This window comes from Conger conger, chromosome 12, assembly GCF_963514075.1.
Source record: "Conger conger chromosome 12, fConCon1.1, whole genome shotgun sequence".
NCBI classification, from domain to species: domain Eukaryota; kingdom Metazoa; phylum Chordata; class Actinopteri; order Anguilliformes; family Congridae; genus Conger; species Conger conger.
This window is the reverse complement of record NC_083771.1, coordinates 11050676-11070807: the sequence shown is the minus strand read 5'-3', so window position 1 is coordinate 11070807 and position 20132 is coordinate 11050676.

Sequence of the window (20132 nt, the reverse complement as noted above, 5' to 3'; positions counted from 1 at the left end):
AGGCATGGTTTGCTCCAATGCCGTCTGAGAAGGCTTTAGAGTACAGGCGTAGATCTGTATTGATTCGGGCTACACCCCCGACACACCCACCAAAAGGGAGCAAACATAACTCCAAGTTGTTGCCAAACATTGCAAACTGTTGGGAGGAAACATATCTTTCAAAACAGAAACTGTGGCAAAACGTTTTCCAGTTGCTTCCCAGGCTTCCAAGAGGAATTCTCAATTTTGCGTCATCATGGGGTCAGCATCCTGAAGCATGTTGTCGCAGTAAGAATGTCTGGTAGCATCTCATCAAGACATTCGCTCTGTATACGAGAGTTTCCTGAAACGCGTCGCGATTCACGTAGTACATTACATTTATTTATTTTCCACAACGTCCTGGGACTTGTCAAGAGATTCCACATTTTACTTGCCCCATGTTAAATCAGAGGACAAATAAATCACCGAAGTCTAGCCTATAAAAACCTAAATCTAAACATACCTAAAACTATTTTAGCTACCGTACCACAAATGTGCGTTTCAGACATGATGAGACGGGTGCGTGGGGGTTGGACCCAAAATGCACGACTCAGAAACAAAGGTTAGATAAAGCCCCGTCAGGGCTTTATTCGGGACGAATCCCAGGAGCGTAGTCAAAACAAGCAATGTCCATACATGTAGATCCAGCCAAACAAACATTAAACAAACAAACAGCACGGTGCCGAGGGAAGAGGCAAACTCGTAGTCGGTAAACGTGCAGGGAGGTCCGGTAGCAGGAGAGCTGTCAGCGGGGCAGATGTACAGGCGGACGGCAGGCAGAGTCGTAGTCGAGGGCAATGCGGAAGTCGAAACCATAAAACAATCAGCGAGGCAAAAGTACAAAGACGGTAGGCGAGGACGTGGTCAAAAACAAACAATGGTCAATGAAACAGAAATCAATAACGATGGTCGGTAAACCAGGCTTGGATCTTAACGTGAATCAATCAGAAAATAATGCTCAAGAGTTGCGTCGTAAAACTAGAGGCAGACAATTTCGCGAAGAACAGTTGCGCGACTGGGCTATAAATGCGGGTGTAGACAGGTGTAGACAATTAGTTAGAGCGTAGCAAGGAAATGGAAAACAGGTGCGATGGATGACAAGTTTAACAAGGAGATTAGTAATCGTTAGTAATAAACCTATCCTGCCCTAGCATTAGTAAATTAGTAAATGACATGCACAAGAAACGTAAGGTAACATGAACACATGATTAGTCTTGTTAGTTTCTACCCAATCCTGATCTAGCATTAGTCGTTTTAGTAAATAGACAAATGGAAATAATTAGGGAGTGAATGACAGAAGGAGCGAGAGAGAAAAGGCGGAACGCAAGGTTTGCGGAAAGACATGTAAAAGTGTATGCATAAACAACGACCAGTTAACGTAACAATAAACATAAATCAAAACATAATACAAAACGAAACTAAGACGATAACCATTCAACATAACAAGGTAATATAATCGTAACGAAACATAACTAGACATGACGAGAAAATAAATCGTAACAAGAAATAAACTAAACAACATGACGAACCTAGACTAACATAATACATGATAAGACACTACGTGACTAAGACAACATGAATAAACATAAAACATGGCGAGACAGACCTGAAACGTGACACATGAGCAGCTTTGGGAACATGATCTTATGTTCTACTGCTACTGCAAGTTACATTTTTGTTCATTATGAAGGCTATTCACACTGTCTCAGTAAATTGGTGCAGCCTATTGTGCAATTTGTTTGAATATCTCAAAAACTGCTGATCCCCTGGGTTTTTCTCGACTAGTCTCTAGAGCAGGGGTCAACAACCTTTTTGAAACTGAGAGCTACATGAGTACTGAGTCATACTAAGGGCTACCAGTTTGTTTTGTCACGCGCACAATACTGACCTTTGAACTAGAGTAGGTCAGAGTTCACCTAAACTTATGTAAACTTCATGTATAATAAACATATTTTTAAGATATTGTGATTTTTAAATCTATATCAATGCAAGTGTGATTTAAAAAAAATAGCAACAGAATAAAATTAAATTTTAGATGCAGCTCACTAGTGAGTTGTGCTATTTTTAGAACAGGCCTGCGGGCGACTCATGTGGTCCTTGGGGGCGACCTGGTGCCCGCGGGCACCGTGTTGGTGACCCCTGCTCTAGAGTTTGCAGAGAATGGTGTGAAAAACAAAAAATATCCCGTGTAGGCAAAAAAACCCGCCTTGCTCAGTGGACTGCTCAAAGCTGACAGGAACATGACAGTAACACAAATAATCACGCATTACAGCAGTGGTATGCAGAAGAGCACGCTGAACACACAACGCGTCAAACCTCTTATGTGGATAGGCTACAGCAGCAGAAGACCAATAACTCTAAAAAATAAGTCGAATAAAGTGCTCACTGAGTGAAAATTTATTTATTCCATTCAGTCAAATGCAATGCCTTGCTGCATTTTTCATCATGATCATTTTTTCATTTCCGGAATAAATAACCGACCTGAGCTATTGCAAAGTCACTTTCGGAAATGCAGGTTCAAGCCCTTGGATGACCACTTAGTCAAACAAGACTGCATGCTTAATTTGTGTATTAAATGCACACTATATCATAAAAATGACGAAACGTTCCAGGACAATTCGTTCTGTACCCCCGCCTACAGTGGCTACAACAACCAAGTCTGAAATCTCGAAGAAAAACAATCCCTTAATCCCAAAAGGAGACTCCGGTCCTTCTGTCAGCAAAGTGCGTTCATTAAGAGCAGGGAAAATGCCAGCAGGCAGGTCCCTGTAAAATGGCACCAGTGGAGGAGAGGCAGAAATCATTGCCAAGGATAACTGTGCACTGCCCACATCCCCGCCCACAGCTGCCTAGTTATTATCCGTTCATTGTTATTTTGCTATTTGCAGGACTGTGCCAAACTCAGGTGCTTGTGCAGACTTTTTGCAAGCGCCCACTCAAGGCCACTCGTCCGGACGCTTCGCAAATGTTAGAGCGGATTTCCGAGAAGTCGGGAAAAAGAAAACAGGAAAAACCATCAAGTACCGTTTTTTGAATGTTCTGAACAGGAACAAGATTAGGTTATGAAAACAGCGCCAGCTGGGACCAGCTGCCCTGTGCCCCCAGCCACGTCATGCTTTATTTTAAAATATCACTTTTCATCGGTTTCCATCACCCTTCTTCGGATCTTCTCTCTTTCGATACTTCAACTTTTCCACCTCGGCCGACTCTCAACTTTTTTCGTGATATCTCAATATTATTTCATTTTCAGGCATTTCCACTTGATTATTGAGTTAGCTGGGCCCTGTATCACAAAGCAGGATGACTGAGTTAGCTGGGCCCTGTATCACAAAGCAGGATTACTGAGTTAGCTGGGCCCTGTATCACAAAGCAGGATGACTGAGTTAGCTGGGCCCTGTATCACAAAGCAGGATTACTGAGTTAGCTGGGCCCTGTATCACAAAGCAGGATTACTGAGTTAGCTGGGCCCTGTATCACAAAGCAGGATTACTGAGTTAGCTGGGCCCTGCATCACAAAGCAGGATTACTGAGTTAGCTGGGCCCTGCATCACAAAGCAGGATTACTGAGGTAGCTCCATAACTGCACTGAGTAAAACCCAGTAAATCTGGACGAAGGACTCATGAAAAAGCACGGTTCCGGGTTTTACTCAGTTATCCAGCCAACTCAGTAATCCTGCATTGTTATACAGGCCACAGTCATGTTTCATGCAAACTTGCTGGAAAAATCCCCCGTGGCTATTTATTAATGAACAAATATCAAGGATGATGGGTTTTGAATACATTTTAACAACGAAAGCATTGAAATGGAAGATTGTTCAATTTAACATTCATTTGAAAATTAACAAGTGGATGAAAAATGTAATGCGAAATGGGAGGGTCCCCAAACGCACTTCAAGCCAGTTAACTATACGAAAATGAAAAGGTGCTCAACAGCCAGGAAAATAATAATATATACTCAAGTACTCTTGACTCTGAGGTATAGTGCAAATAAGTAGACGTCGTAGACGTTGAAAGATCAGCCTTTTCCCCTGTTGCATTAAACATTGTTTTGCTCTGAGCATCCTGTGTGCTTCATCTTTCCTTATTTTGTGCTAGTCACCGTGAAGTTGTCTGTGTAAGGAGTCCTTATGGATGAAAAAATCTACTCACTCAAACATTAAAAAGCAGGGAGACTGGAAGGAAAAGGCTTAATAACAAATGTCCAGTACGAACGTGCGATTTGACGTAAGTTTCAGTGTGCAGACAATAATGAGACAGATCCAAAATGAGAACTGGTGTCTGTTTGATTACAACAGGTGTGGACAATTAGGGAAGTGCTAATAGATATTAGCCCAGGAAATGGCTCAATCCTCAAATATCGTCACCAAGGACCCAGATGTATGTGATTAATCAAGCAAAATGCATACTACTGAAGGGGGAAAAAAAATAATGTTTACCCATACTCTTCAAACCAGAAATGTTCATAAAACCACCTGTTCAATCATTGTGTTGCCTTGGAATCTCCCTGTAAACCACAAGTAAATTGACTTGAGTGTTTATATTTATGTATGGAATGTTTGTGTTTATATTGCTGTGATGAATTTGAAATGTGTTATTATTTTGCTCTGCATAAGGAAATGAAAATCAAATGCATCACTGAAGTTTGTAGGATGTTTTTCTTTCTCCATTTATTCGATCCCTGGAACAGTTTTGGTGGTTCCGTTTGACATACTACTCCAACTTATTGCATATGCGTTTATTTGAATGTTCTTTTCACCTTGAACCAAGGTTGGCTTGATATTTATTTTTCTTAGTTGAATGAATCCTTCCAGAATAGTTATGACAGGTAAGTACAGCAGTGCACCGATAAAGGTACAGTCAGTGAGCACTTTATTTGGTATTTTTTAGACTTATTGGTCTTCTGCTGCTGTAGCCTATCCACTTTGAGGTTTGACGCGATGTGTTCAGAGATGCTCTTCTGCACGCTACATTTTAATGTGTGGTTATTTGCATTACTGTCACCTTCCTGTCAGCTTTGACCAGTCTGGCCCTTCTGGCCATTGACCTCTCTCATTAACAAGGGGTTTTTTGCCTGCAGAACTGCCGCTCACTGGATGTTTTTTATTTTTCCCACCATTCTCTGCAAACTGTTGTGTGTGAAAATCCAAGGAGCAGCAATTTCTGAGATATTCAAACCACCTCGTCTGGCACCAACAATCATTCCACAGTCAAAGTCAGTTAGATCGCTCTTCTTCCCCATTCTAACACAGAAACAGCTGACCCAGAGAGAATATTAAATAAAAACATTTTGTTGTACAGTGGCTCAACTTAAATAAAGATAAGAATCAAACGTTCACAGAATGCACACCTGCTTCCTCGGGTAAAGAAGAACATCCAAAAATAACTTAATTATCTAAAGAATAAAGAAAGTGCATGATATTATATCAGCTGAACATCAATAAAGATGATTAACGACATCATTAAAATGGAGCTTTTTCAATTAAAAAATAGCTTGCATTAATGGTAGATGATTGAGATTGATAGTGGAGTGGACATAGCCTTTGATTAACAAGATTATTCCTCATACAGGCATACAAAATTACACTTTCTAAATGTTGCTTTCTGGACAACATTCCAATTTCCTTTCTGGAAATCTCCAAATGAATTTTTAGTCATGGTAGGGATCTATTCATATGACATTGCTTTTCCTGTTTGTAAATTTTAGTGCAGTCAAATTCACTGTTTATGTATCTGAGAATCCACAACTAAATACAGTACAGTGTCAATGTGACGTCCAAAGTGCGGAGTGGTAGCATCCCAGAATGTTCTCACAATGTTACTGGGATGTTTTGTCGATAACATTGCCACTACATGGCAGCATCATTGTGAGAATGCTTTGTTTTAGCTGGGATTTTAAAACAGATGTACAATACAAGTGAACTGGCCTGGCAATTCAAATTATGTACTCTAGTTTTGATTCCCAGAGGTGCAACTCTCATACCCCTGAGCAAGGTACTTAATGTGAATTACTTAAATCTAAAAAAAAAAAAAAAAAAAGTTTAAATAAAATCCAATTATAAGTTACTCTGGATACATTGACATATCACATTCCACCTTATGAATACCTGTGTTATTGTTGTTTTTACAGATTTTTTGTACTGAGTTTGTGGAACTTATGAAATACTAAAAAAATTCAACAGCCAAACCAAGAAAAGCATTTGAATCCAAACTAATTACAGTACAGTGCATGTTTGACCCAGGTCTTTCTACTGAAAGAAACCTACAGTGACCCTTTCTCACTGATTTCCCTATAAGAATAAATGCTGTAATATTATGAAATGTAACAAGTAACAGCTTCCTGTCAAGGTCAGTCAGTCATCAATATACAGGAGACGCGATTACACCGAAACATCACAAATGTTCAAAATTACATTCACTTCTATGCACATTTTACGCCTGAAACTATGAATTCCGTTCGTTGGAAGAACTATGAAACGAACAGAAGGAACGTGTCAGAAATGGGCGGCACGTCGTCGAGCGCGTCTCGGAGTCCGAGGAGAACAGCGTGGGCTCGGCGATCGGGCTAATCCCCCGCCTCGTATGTGTGTCAGCAGATGGCGAGCGGTGGCTGGCGCTGAATTAGCCAGCGTTCGCCGCGCCCCTCCCCGGGCCCCCAGCGCCGACAGCCGGGAGCAGCGCTAACGTTCGGCGCCGGGGAAGCGGAGCGCCTCGCCTTCGCTCGCATTAGCGCGGGAACGCTACGCGGCGAGCGGGAGGCCGGGCTTGTCCTTGACTGACGCGGCGACCCAAAAATAGTGCGCGGAGGACGCCTTGCATATTCATGCCCGACGTCCCGCAAACAAGCCGTCTCGCTCTGCCGCCCGCTGATCCGACGCCGGGCTGCCGGAGATTGATGGCAGAGGCTCGCCGTCTGCATTTCACGGGCTCTTACAGTTCCCCCTGGGGGGCGTCCTATAAACTGCTACGCCGAGTAAATCTGGGGTCTCTCTCTCCGTCTCGCTCTGTATGGGCTACGGGTGGGGAGGCAGGGTTTGACCGGACACCCCCCTCGTGGCCACGGGGGGGGGGGGGGGAAGGGGGGGGGGAAAGGGGGGGGCGTGCCTTTGCTGTGGAATGGCTCCGTGAAGCCGGCGTTAGCGCAGATTAGCGCAACGACCGGGCGATCGCTCTCCTGCGACTCTCCGTCCCAGCTGCCGTACATGAGCGGGGTCAGGCCAAGGGGCACAGGCGAGGGGAGACTGAGGGTTACTGTGTTCTGTATCTGCAAGGGATTCTGGGAGTGCTCGGGGGTACTGGAGTCTGCCGCTCTCAGAAGCTTCTCTAGAGCCTGAGGCCTAATTAACCCCAATGGCCGCCGAACATCTTGAGAAATTATTAACCGCTCCCCAGTGACGTCTGTAATGAATTCAGAGAGCAGGAGTCACAGAGGAGTTTTCTCCAGGTGCGATTTCACTCACCTTATTGCTTTCTCCTGGCTGAGATCACTCTGAACCTCCATTTTGTTTTTGACAGTCACCCAGAACTAAGTCAGTTTCTTTTTTAGAACAGTGCCCAGTAATCCTGTGATTTACTACTTGTTTGGAATCGGCTACAGTTCTGCAAAGTTTACTACGTTCACGCACACCTGTTTTACTCAGCAGAAAGAGCGAGGAGAATCTTAGCATTCTGCTAAGTGCGCACTCCCAGACGGAGCTCTGCGCCTTCCAGTTCACCAGCTCCTCTGCGTGATCAGTGTGGGACCGCTTCACGGGCAGCTGCCAGAGCAGGTAGCTTCCTGAACAGAAGAGTCTCCTCCTGATGTGACAAGGAAAACCCTACTGACTGAACCCTGCACAGCCCTCATTGTTCGGTCCCCTGTGCAGCTGCTGCACACGGTTTCATTTCATTGTTATTTAGGTGACGCTCTCTTCAAAAACGACTTATTCGACGAAGCAGGGTCCAGTCACCCCTGCATCACTGATGTCCTGTACTGGGTACTGACATTTGACATTTTTATTCTGACTATACTCCATCAGTCCATCAGTCTTTTTTCCTTAACTTTCACTCTCTGTTAAAGGTACAATTGATAATTTTGGACTTCTAACGGTCAAGAGAGGAATAGCAGCAACAAACACGCTCAAACCACAGCACTGTTTGTCCCTCCCCCTTCTCTGTAAATGCCATTGGCCGTGGAAGTTAGAACCAATTTTCAACCAATGAGCTTGAATTATTGTACAGCTGTAGAATGTTTTGGTACAGAGTCGGGCCATCAACTTTATATTTTGAAACCCGAATTTAAGGACCATAAACGCATGTCAGTGAGCCTTTTTCAATTGTTAGGAAGGGATTTACAATGGTCTTGTAACAATGTTTTAACCCAAAAATCGTACCTATTGTACGTTTAAATTCAAGTTTTGTCACCATTACCACATTTGTGCACTAACAGTGTATGCTACGTAAAGTCTCTACTCCACTCCCTTAACATCTGAACAGACCCAATAAACGGCTCATCTGAGATTTTTCATTGTTTTCTTATTGCCAAATGGAAATTTGCATTTGACATCAGGCCTTAGCGATTACCTCTGGCTCAGCCAGTTCATTAACTCATGCAGAGTCTAGCCGTAAATGGTATTTAAAATGAAATCAGCTTTCACATGTATGTGGTCCCTGAACTAATTTGAGTTCAATTTTAGCCTCACTTGATTAAAATGGCTATTTTATTAACATAAAACTACTGCTGTTACTGCTAGCATAATGCTGCTAGACCTGGCACTGTTACGTGCTCTGCAGCACACACGGACAGTCTGTTGTGATATGATAATTGCACAAGACTAAACAGGGCAGCCTGTAGCCTAGCGGTGAAGGAACAGGACTGGGACCCACAAGGTTGGTGGTTCAAGCCCCTGGTGTAGCCATGATGAGCGAGGCCCTTAGTCCAACATTGCTCCAGGGGGGATTGTGCCCTGTTTAGTCTAATCCACTGCAAGTCGCTTAGGATAAAAGTGTCAACTAAATAGTTGTTAATAGTAAGTTATTATAAACGTGTGTTTACTTGTCTCAATGATTTACACATGTTGTAATGTACTCTGTACTGAAGCATTGCTGTGTATAGTGTCTGCTACCAACTCGCTCTCATTTTCTCTCCGACTCAATTCAGTTAAATCTATTTCAATTCATTGGCTTGATGAGTCTACAGCAGCCCTAGTGAACTCCACGTCCTGCGGGCCGCAATGTCTGCAGGCATTTGCTCCAATCGTGCGCTACACTGCCTGATTTCACTAGTCAATTTACCAGCTTGATTCTGGTAAAATAAGGTAAATAAGATCATTAGTGAATGTAGGGAGTGTAGCGCACGGTTGAAGCAAATGCCTGCAGACACTGTGGCCCACAGGACGTGGACTGGTCTACACTTTTACACTTGCTTGGTAAAACGGAGCGAATAAACCAAAAAATGGAACAAATAAACATGGCAATGGAGCAAATTGACAACAGCAATACAACCAAGTACATAAATTAAATTAAATTTTAATTTAAAAATTATAAAGCGCCCCATTTGATTTTGCCGAGGTATTTGTATTTAATTCGTAACACCATCTTGATAACTGCTTGCAGGGCACCGGGCTAATACAGTCCTTGCCCTGGACATCTTTCTTCTTTTTTTCCAAGAGTGTTATTTTTGCTGAATAAAAATATCTGGTGATTTCTGCATTCTTCTTCACTTTTTTAATAGGCAAGTGTTGCTCTGTCCTGACCTTCCTGTGGCTGACGGCTCTGTCTCCCCGTTTGGGCCGGCTCCCCCAGGAGAGGCTGTGTGCAATCAGCCTCCATCTTGTCATCACGCTTCTGTTTATTTCTGTCCGGTGTGTAGACAGGTAGTGTCGCGGTTTTTTCAGACTTTGTCCCTTAGGCTTTGCCTTTCTTTGCTCAATAGCATTAGGCTAGTTTCTGAGCGTCCAGACAGCCGGTGCTGAGCGCACGGTTTGCCTCTGCTATTGAATCATCGTGCGTCTCCAAAAACCGGATACAGGCTACAGTAACTGTTCCTGCCGTGAAAAGTCTCTAAGAGGAACTTGGTTTTGGATCGATAACAATTTATTGTTTTCAGGCCGGTAGTTGATTGTTTCCGTGACTTCCAATGAGTTATTCCGTAGCCAATTCAAAGTGGGGTTTTTAACTGATGCTGCATTTATTTCTTTGTAAGCAAAGAAACTGCAATCTGCCATTCACTGTTTTCGTTTAAAAGTCCAAAATCTTTATTTGTACAAACGCCAATACTCAGCCTTGACGCAAACTGAGGAATGTAGCCTTTATTTCCTCGTGCTTAAGAAGATTGTCTCTTTCTTGGCTTATATCAAGGTGTTAAAATGGTTTACTTGCTGATGGAGACTCATGATAAAATTGCGCTTTCTACATTTCAGCACAAGCGCCCTTCAGTTATCCAAAGGTCGGCTGAAAATTTTCATTTCAATAAAGTAAATCTGTTTTTCTTCCGAGCAACTTCCTTTCAGCTAAAATGTACTCGCCAGATGACTGAATGCAATTACGGTGGTGTACGTTTTGACATTTCGGGGAACCTTTTCACTGGACTTAATTTTCGTGTTTTGAAAGAATTTTTATTGTGCGCGCGTGCGTATGAGAGTTATCTGACCTTCTGTAATTCTCTGAGGGTGAATACACAGCATTTACCTGCTGCTCCTTTAGAGTGCTGTGTATCACATCTTTGTGTTTGTGCGTTTCTTTATCCAGGATGCTGTTCCCACGGGTGAGGAGGGGTGTTACTGTAAGTAAATGTGGTGTAAAACGCTATATACCCTATTAAGCAGATGGGCTGAAATTTTGTTTTGAACGACTCGTTGATTTGAAGTACCGTAGTACAGATTAATTTTGTATGGAGAGCAAAGCCCTCAGTGTTTACAAGTGATGGTTGTGAACCTGGGTCACACAAGGGGGTTGATTTGATTGACTTCCATGTCAGAAAAGGGTGGGCATCATATGTATCATCCCACTGTTAGAGAGTAGGCAGGTATACAGGTATTTTAGTGGTGGTAAAGGCTCATATCGCCCCGTTGCTGACATTTTGCCACCCCCTCCCGCTGAGCTTCCAGGTCACGCGCCTCCCAGCACTAACTTTAGACTGACAGCATCCCAGCGGCTTTCTGTGGGTGCCAACTCTCCAAATTCGCCATTAGAGTCAATCAAGTGGCGAGTGCGGTCGCCAGCTCTGCTGAGCCGGATGAGGGTGACAGGGTTGTGTTTTAGCGGGGTTTATGAGCCGTAGGTGTCCAGACGTGCCAGTTTTGTCAGCCTGTCCGGTGGTGTGCGGATACCGGTGTTGGGTGTATGTGGGCCCTGTCTGACTTTCACACCTGTGTGTGCGCTAACCTAGTTAGCCTAGCCTTTGTGTCTGAGCTCGTCTGGTTAGCCTTTGTGTGTGAGCTAGTCTGGTTAGCCGTTGTTGTGCACCCTCATCTGCTATGATATTATGAAACAGAGCGGGGTCAAGGTCATTTTGATATCAATGTGGCTGGGTGGGGGTGCTTTTCTGCATGGGGGTTTTGGGGTGTTGAATAACAGTATCATGATTCAGCATTGCACCATATTTTCCACACAGCCCCTTCTAAAAAAAAAACCAAACACACACAATACTAAAGACTCCGCTTCAATTTGCAACGTGAGTAAATTCAAATGTTACAGCTATATTTGCCCCTTCTCAAGCTACAGTTATGCCCTTCATTAAAGTCTGCCTTGCTTGCAAAATAAGGTTTCCCTGCCTGCTGTGCAGAGCTTAGCACCCCTGGAGCTGAGTACCACCCCCCTGCTCTAACTACACCAGGCATATGATTGACAGATGCACAGGCAAATTATAGCACACGCATGTTACGATGTCATATTTAAATACCAAGGCTTATGTACAGCAGTGTCATAACATGTGATTGTAAACTTCTAAACGTCTTTGAACATGTGACGATCCCAATGGTAACTTGAGCCTTGATTTGAAAGGATTATTCCATCTACCGACTAGCTGACTTCAAAAGAGCTTGAACTACTTAACTCAGCTTTTTTCACCCTATGGTAATGGAGTGAAAGTTGGCTGAATTAATTTGAATTTTGAATATGATTTTAATCGGATTTCCCGGATCGCATCTGCCACCGAGATTTCTTTTGCTTGTGTTCTCCCTTTCTCAGTCCTTTGAAAGTGCTTGACTTGCCTCTTGTATAAACAAATTACAGGTAAACTGAAGTCATGTCTCTCTGAGTGCCAGTGAAGGTATAAACATGTTCCTTCGGAAAAAACTGTGATTCTCTGCAAGGCCCGAAATAAAGGGATATTAAAAATTAAAGGCACACTGTGTAAGAATTTCTGCCTTGCTGTGGTCCTGTGTTTACCATCAAAGAAAACTCATCCTCAACCCCAGCCATTCACCGCTTTTGTGCAATTTCATAGCTGTGTTTAATCCATCTTTATGTTTATATCTGAATGGTATGGCTTGAACTGCAGGTCCACTGTGTGTCTGACAAAGGAATAGAGGGGTATCATCAGTCAGAGAATAAATCGCATCTGAAAGACTTGACTGGTGTCGAGCTTTTGCCAGAAGAGGGTCTTACTCTTTTAGCCTTTGCCAGAAGAGGGTCTTACCCTTTTAGCTTTGGCCGGAAGAGGGTCGTACCCTTTCTGGGACGCTGTACCGTGGAACTGACACAGTGTCCGGGGCTTTTACACACAGAACGGGACTCTGGGACAGAATCAACACTCGCCCTGAATTGACCTGCAATTAAAAGCAAACCTTGTATTCCCCCCCCTGGCAAGCAGCCTGGAGTTCAGGAGTCAAAAACGAACATTTCAGACAAGATGACTTAAGAAAAGCCAGTTAAAAGCAGGAGGGATGAATGGTCTGGGATAGTTTGTTCTTAGGGTTCAGTTGCTCATTAATATGAGGTCCAGTTTTAATTTCCCTTCGTTTCAATTCTTAAAGTAGCATAAAAGCATGTTTCTGGCACTGAAGCAGCGACTGAAAACAGATCAGCAAAGACATTTTTATCCAGAGCGACTTGCCGGACTTAAGTTCTTTATGCATACAATCCATTCATACTGCAGGAGAATCCTTGAAGCAACATCCTAGGGTAAGCACATTGTTCAAGGATGCAACAGCACTGGACAGCACAGCTATTGAAGCTACAACCTTGGAGCCCAGTCTTGAAACTATTATGCTCCACTGCTGCCCAGTGTGCAGTGGTGTAAAGCATTAATATGTGTGCCCAGGACAGTATCTGAGTATTTTATAAATATTGACTTTTCAAACTTAGCATTTGGACTTTTCACCCTTTGGGTGTCAACATTGAAGTTAACAGCATTCCTCAGACAACCAGAAATGTCAGTTGGTCAGACAGTAACGATCAACTGTCAACTTTTCAAATTTCAACTGACAACAGTCTCATATTCAACACTGAAAGTGTTTTTGTATGGCTGCTTGTTGTTATTATTTGCCTAGTCTTTATGTCTCTGTATCTTGCTATTAAATGTTTCTCTTACAGCCCTCCCTTTTTTTGTCCTACTTCCCAAAATGTCCGCTCTTCTCCGACGGCAATAAATTGAATAATTCATCTTGAGTTTCATCTTGAGTGTTTCTTTTATCTTGCCATTTTTTAAATATTTTTTTTTTCAACAGTATCTAATTTTGAAACTAATTCAAATGCTAAGCCCTCCTTAACTGCCAACATTCATGATGTCCAATGAAGCTCATTTTATTCCCCAAAATAATTATCCTTCTATTTCTCGAAATAATTAAGCATACTGTAATGTCACACATATACATTTTACACTCTTTGAATCTGTCTCTGAAACTTTCATCAAATGCAATTATGGTGAGGCAGTGCATGTAATGACAAGGATTTTTAGGAAAAACAGAATTGTTATGCATGGAAAACTTTTGCTTTTAATAAATTCACTTTGTGGCGTTTTATAATGTATTTATAATGTATTTATTAACTTATTTATTGTTTATTCATTCATTTGTTTGTTTGTTTATTTGTTTCATGGGGGGGGCTCAAAAAAGAAAATCAGTGAAAACCAGCCGCTACAGTGTTAATTTGGCATCAGCGCTTCTCTTGATGTTTCGTCCCGTCTTCTTCGATCAAAATCTTAACCGCTGCACATTTCCGTAAGTAAGAGGAAATCACCGAGAGGCTTTCATTAAAGTTGGCCAGGAAGCCAGGGGAAGAGGGAGTCTACGCTGACTGCTAATATCTTTATAGAGTGCCTTGATTGAAATGCCACTTGTGATCAGAGAGCTTCCATTGCTGCAACTCCGAAAGTCTGAAATGCTGCCATCCCAATGCCCTACATACATTTGTCAAACTTACTTTTTAATGATTAATGCCAGTTTGATGTAGTCCCTTGCACTTACAGAATTACAGTATATCAACATTCTTGTCGGGGGGAGGGCTGGGTGCTGAGGAAAAAAACCTTGGAGACTTGAGGTAAATATCAGTGAATTTACTGGTTTTGATCATGTCTCAGAGTATACAACAAAGGCTTAAGGTACAGTGGAGGTGCATTTTCGCTCTTTTGGGAACAAATTCGCCAAATGTACCCTGAGAGAACAGTGATGTTGTATTTGTATATTAATAAGTACCTTTTACAAAAGAGGGGTACAATTTATGTACCTTTAGGGTACCACCCTGTATCTTACATAGGCACTTTCTTACCTTTTTCTCAGAGCGAATGTCACCAATGGTGTTTCTTAGATGATTTCCTGGATGACCCCTAATGAAAGGGTGTGTGTGTGTATACCTGTGTGTCCGCATGAGCACAAAAAAATGCAAGTCAAAACGACGGTGTGCATTTCTCCCAGGTGTTTGTCTCCATGGCACTATCTGCCGTTTCTCAGGTTTCAGCTCTTTCCAGTTTCCTGTCCCAGAACTTCCTGCCCCTCCCCCCCACAACCCCACAAACCGCCCCACCAGTCCCCCAACCACCCCCCCCCCCACCCTACAACCCTACAACCCCACAAACCTCCCCACCAGTCCCCCATCCCCTCCTCCCTCCCACCACAAGGCCGGTCTGGGCTGAGGCCACCTACTGTCAGAGAGCTTTGACAAGGACGAGCGAGGAGCTCCACACAATCTGCGGAAAGAGATGGGCTGAGCCGTAAGGTCTCTCTCTCTCTCCCCCTCTCTCTCCCTCTTTCTCTCTCTCTCTCTCTCTCTCCCCCTCTCTCTCTCTTTCACTCTCTCTCCCTCTTTCTCTCTCTCTCTCTCTCTCTCTCTCAGATGCCCTAAAGGACGCGGGGCGATGCCCTCCCTCCCATCTGCTCCTCAGCAGCACTGACAGGTCGTCAGGATTTACTGCGTAATGAAGGGTGTCATCAAGGTTACCCTGTCTGGATTTCAGCCCGTTCTCTACTACACACACACACATATATACATGCAAGAACACACACACACACTCACACACACACGCATGTGCACACACAAATTCACACCCACAAGCATGCTCACACACACAGACACGTATGCTCACACTCACACATACATGCATGTGCACACACGCATATACACACGTACGCACGCACAGACTTGCGCATACACTCACACACACACAGAAACACATACACACACATGCTTACACTCACACACACCCAGACACACACTCACGCATGTGCACACACAGACACGTTCACACATACACACACACACACACACACAAACACAGACGCACGTTCATACTCACACACATACGCGCACACAGACATACACAGCTCTGCACTCCTGCACATACAATTCCAGATGCATTTTAAAAAATCAATTTACAGATATTAAACTTGAGCAAAGGGTTATGCCAAGATTGTCAATGCCTTCAAGATCAACAATGCTCTCCATGCTTGTCAAGTCCCCCAGTGGGTTTCCATGGTGACTACGGAACACCGTTCTGAACCTCCAGCTGGGGTCTGGAATACTTTGTCTTGTGGCCCCAGGGTCCCAAACAGCTGCAGTTCAGCAACATTTTATTTTTACTTTTTACAGTAAACAGGAGCTTTTTTCCCCCAAGAGCTTATCCTGCATCTTGCCTTTCCAATATGCACAATGAGGAAATCTATGTTACTCTGTGAAAAAGTGCAAAGTTTCTGAAAACAATGCTTAGTGAAGTAGATAAAAGTGAATTCGGATTTCATCTAATCCTGATGTTATTGGCTGTAAGCCCATATGTTTTATGAGTACTTATGTTGTGGCCATTATTTAAAGTTTTTTATTCAACAATAATTGTCAAGTTGATAAAGACATTCCAGGAAACTTAACCCTTGCTTGCAGGCTATATGTCCGCAACATGACTAATGAAAAAAAAACGCCTTCTAAAGGGTTATTGTCAGTACCACTGAGTTTGTATCACACTGAATAATTTGTCATTCTGTTCTAAAAAAGTCCATCGCAGGGCACACACACCATTCACTCACACACTCATACCTACAGGCAATTTAGACTCTCCAATCAGCCTGACCTGCATGTCTTTGGACTGTGGGAGGAAACCGGAGTACCCAGAGGAAACCCACGCAAACACGGGGAGAACAGACAAACTCCACACAGAGAGGTCCCGGACCTCCTTGCTGTGAGGCAGCAGTGCTACCCACTGCACCATCCGTGCCGCCACAAATGAACACAAACAATATAATACAATAATAACAATAATCTATACCAGCAATCTAATCTAACTAGACTGGAAATGGGAGGACATAAAATGGCTGTCGAAGCAGGCTGCTCCAAATCTTTGCTCCACTCCACTCCACTCTCTGAAAAACATATCCGAAAAGGAACCCTGCGTGTCCATAGAAGAACCCTATCTAGTTTAAGGGTTCTTTGTCAGGCAAAATGGTTCTTTGTCCGGGAGCTTTCACACTTCACACCCATGATAGAGGGTTCCAGAAAGAACTAAAATGGCTTCCTCAATGGAGACGAGCCAAAGAACCACATTTTTATCTGAGAGTGTACAGTGGCCATTATCTAAAGCCTTGTTGCTTTATTTGATCATTTTCACGCTTTGTTGATTTCATATTCTCGTCCCCAACACGCGCTCATGTCAGACTGAGATGCACCAGATGGTCATTTGTTCTCTCTCCGCACACCGCTACGCACCTGGTTAAGCACACGTCTGGCCAGGCGTTGGATTGTAATGGTAATAGTGCGATCAATGCCCGTTTGTGCATCATGCAAATCAGGATCTGGGTTTTTTTTTTTTTTTTTTGGAAGGTCTAAATGAACAGAGAAACCGACGTGTTATTCACACCTCAACACAATTTAATCTTTTTATAATTTTCCCTGAAAAAACCTTTATACATGCAAATGTGAGCTGAATATTTTAACGGGGACAATACTGTAATCAGCGTTAGTTTGTGCATCTGCCCGAAATGACGTTTCCTGTGAGAATGTGAATCGTTCCGTTCAAGTGCCCTGACTTGAACGGAACAGACTTGAATAACCCATGAACACGGTTGGGTGACTTATTTGCTTTGGAAGAATCGGTAGGTCAGGATTCAGAAAAGCTCTTGGCTTATGAATTTAGTTTGGTTGCCTGCCATGTGATATTATATTTACCAATGTGCATGTTTTATCAATTATTTTTGATCAGCAGAGCTTTGAAGAATAGCCACCAAACTAGCTAAATTAGTCTTAATTGAATACTTTGTGAAATTACACTCGACACACTTGGATTGATGTTTGATACAGTCCATGGAATAAAAAATAAAATGTAATTGGTCACAAACATCTCAAGTTTATAATGTACATACATGCTAATTATCAATGAATTTATTCATAAAAAGTAAAATGCATGATTGAGGCAGGCTGGGTTGCATTTCTTGGCATCATGGCAGGAGGATACACCACCCTCCACAGACTAAACAGGAAGGTTCCAGGTTACTGGGACAGCGGTTGGGCTGATAGGGTCTGGGACAGGGACATGGGTGACAGGGGCTGGGGTTATTGAGTCTGGGGTGTTAGGGTGTAGGGCAGGAGGTGGGTGACCTGTAGTGTAGTGGTTAAGGTAAATGACTGGGACACGCAAGGTCGGTGGTTTGAATCCCGCTGTAGTCACATTAAGATCCGCACAGCTGTTGGGCCCTTAACCCTAAATTGCTCCAGGGGAGGATTGTCTCCTGCTTAGTCTAATCAACTGCTCTGGATAAGAGTGCCTGCCAAATGCCATCAATGTAATGGATGTGGGGGCAGGGGTGATGGGGTCTGGGACAGGGGCAGGGGTGATAGGGTCTGATTGTGATTGCGCATCTGATTGTGGCTACAGGGCGGCCTGTAGCGCAGTGGTTCATTTAAGTTGCTTTGGATAAAAGTGTCAGCCAAATGACATGTGATATAATGTAATGTGGCTCCACCAACCGTCCAAGTCCCAGTCAAGCACCTTAGCCACAGGGCTATATTCTAGCCTATATTATATGTATAATGGTGATTGGTTTTGAGTAACTCTTCTTCGGTCTTGTTTTCAGTTTTATTTGTAAGAGTATAAGATGCCCACACCAACCCCAATTGAACACAATCATATTTCCCCTGTACCACCTACCTGTAGGCGGCAGGTAAGGAACATACAGTCACGTGACCTTCGGCATCCAAAACGCACGTGGCAGAACGGGAATCCACAGGTGAGCCGCCCACTCAAGCGGCCGGTCTGCACGCGCGGTTTTTCTCCGAACAGCTCGAGTGTGGTTTGATTGGCTGCGGACAGGCTGTGGAAAGTAAGGGGGAGGTCAGTAATGAGTGTACTCCTCTCTTCACTCAAACCTGGCTCCTGTGCTTATTACCGCCCCAGCAACAGTGTTCACGGCAGGGCCAGAGCCCCGTCACTCTAACTCCCAGTACAGCGCTGCGGAAATAATATGCTGGCCGAGATATTAATACACTCTCAGAAATGGAGGCACAGTGAAGGTGCATCTATGTTCTCTAAGGAACACATTACCCCGAAAAGTATGATTGTTCGGTACTGCTAAGTACAGCTTACAAGCAAAAAAAGGTTCAAATGAATTGTGAATTGCTAGCTAGGGGTACAATTTCAAGCACCTATATGGTCATAGAGGCAAGTGGCATTTTTTTAAAAGCATTTCTATATCTTTTTTTTTTTTGGATGAGCCGCTTGGTGTTCTAGTACGTATGTAGTACGTCCGCACTGTCCCATACTGAGTACCAAGACCAATGTTATCGGGGACCAAACAAAGGGATTTCTCCCAGAATTCTCTGTGCACTTCAGAGAGGAAAAAGGTGATGTCTGTTTCTACTTTGGCCTCAAATTAACTGCTGTAATATTGTAATATTCTAATGTGCCTTTTGAGTAGGAAAGTGCAATTTGGAGTTGTGTGTGTCTTCCAGAAAGCTGTGGGAGGAGAGGCTCGGTGATATCTGGTGCCTGGCGCGGCAAGATAATGACACCTGGCCTGGCTGAATTCCAAACTTCTGTCCTCATTCTCCCAGAACTTTCCATAAAAGGATATAGATAAGCCCACCCAAGGCTATGTTACCCAAACTGTAGTTACAAATGAAGACTTAATTACAATCTACAGTAATACTTATTAATGCATTAGGAAGTAGTATCTAATAGATTTCTTGCAAAAGGGAATATGGACCTACTCAAATAGCGCGACTCAAATCCACGTCCTGCGGGCAGCAGTGTCTGCAGGCATTTGCTCCGACCGTACGCTAGACCGGCTGATTCCACTAATTATTTGGCCTGCTTGGTTCTGATAATAAGCTAATTGGGTGGTGTAGTGCACGGTTGAAGGGCCTGCAGATACTGGCACCTCTATGGCAGGGATCATCAAATCTGGCCATCATATCCAAACTTCAGGCCTGGTTTTCTATTCTCCCCGGTAATTAAACTTCACAATTAGTGCTACTGCTTGGCCGCACACCTGACTCCCAGGTAAAGGGAGGTTGGAAAACCAGCGGTTCTTGGCCTTCGAAGACCGTGATTTGATGATCCCTACTCTATAGTTTGTGTTTTTCTGAATTTCAGGGCTATATAGGACATTCAAGTGGTGTGCCATACTCTTAAACTTATCACATTCGTGACAGTGACAGTGTTCGCCTGGTCATTAGATAGATACTTCTTAGGGCCTACCACTTAACCCTGGTTTTTGTGT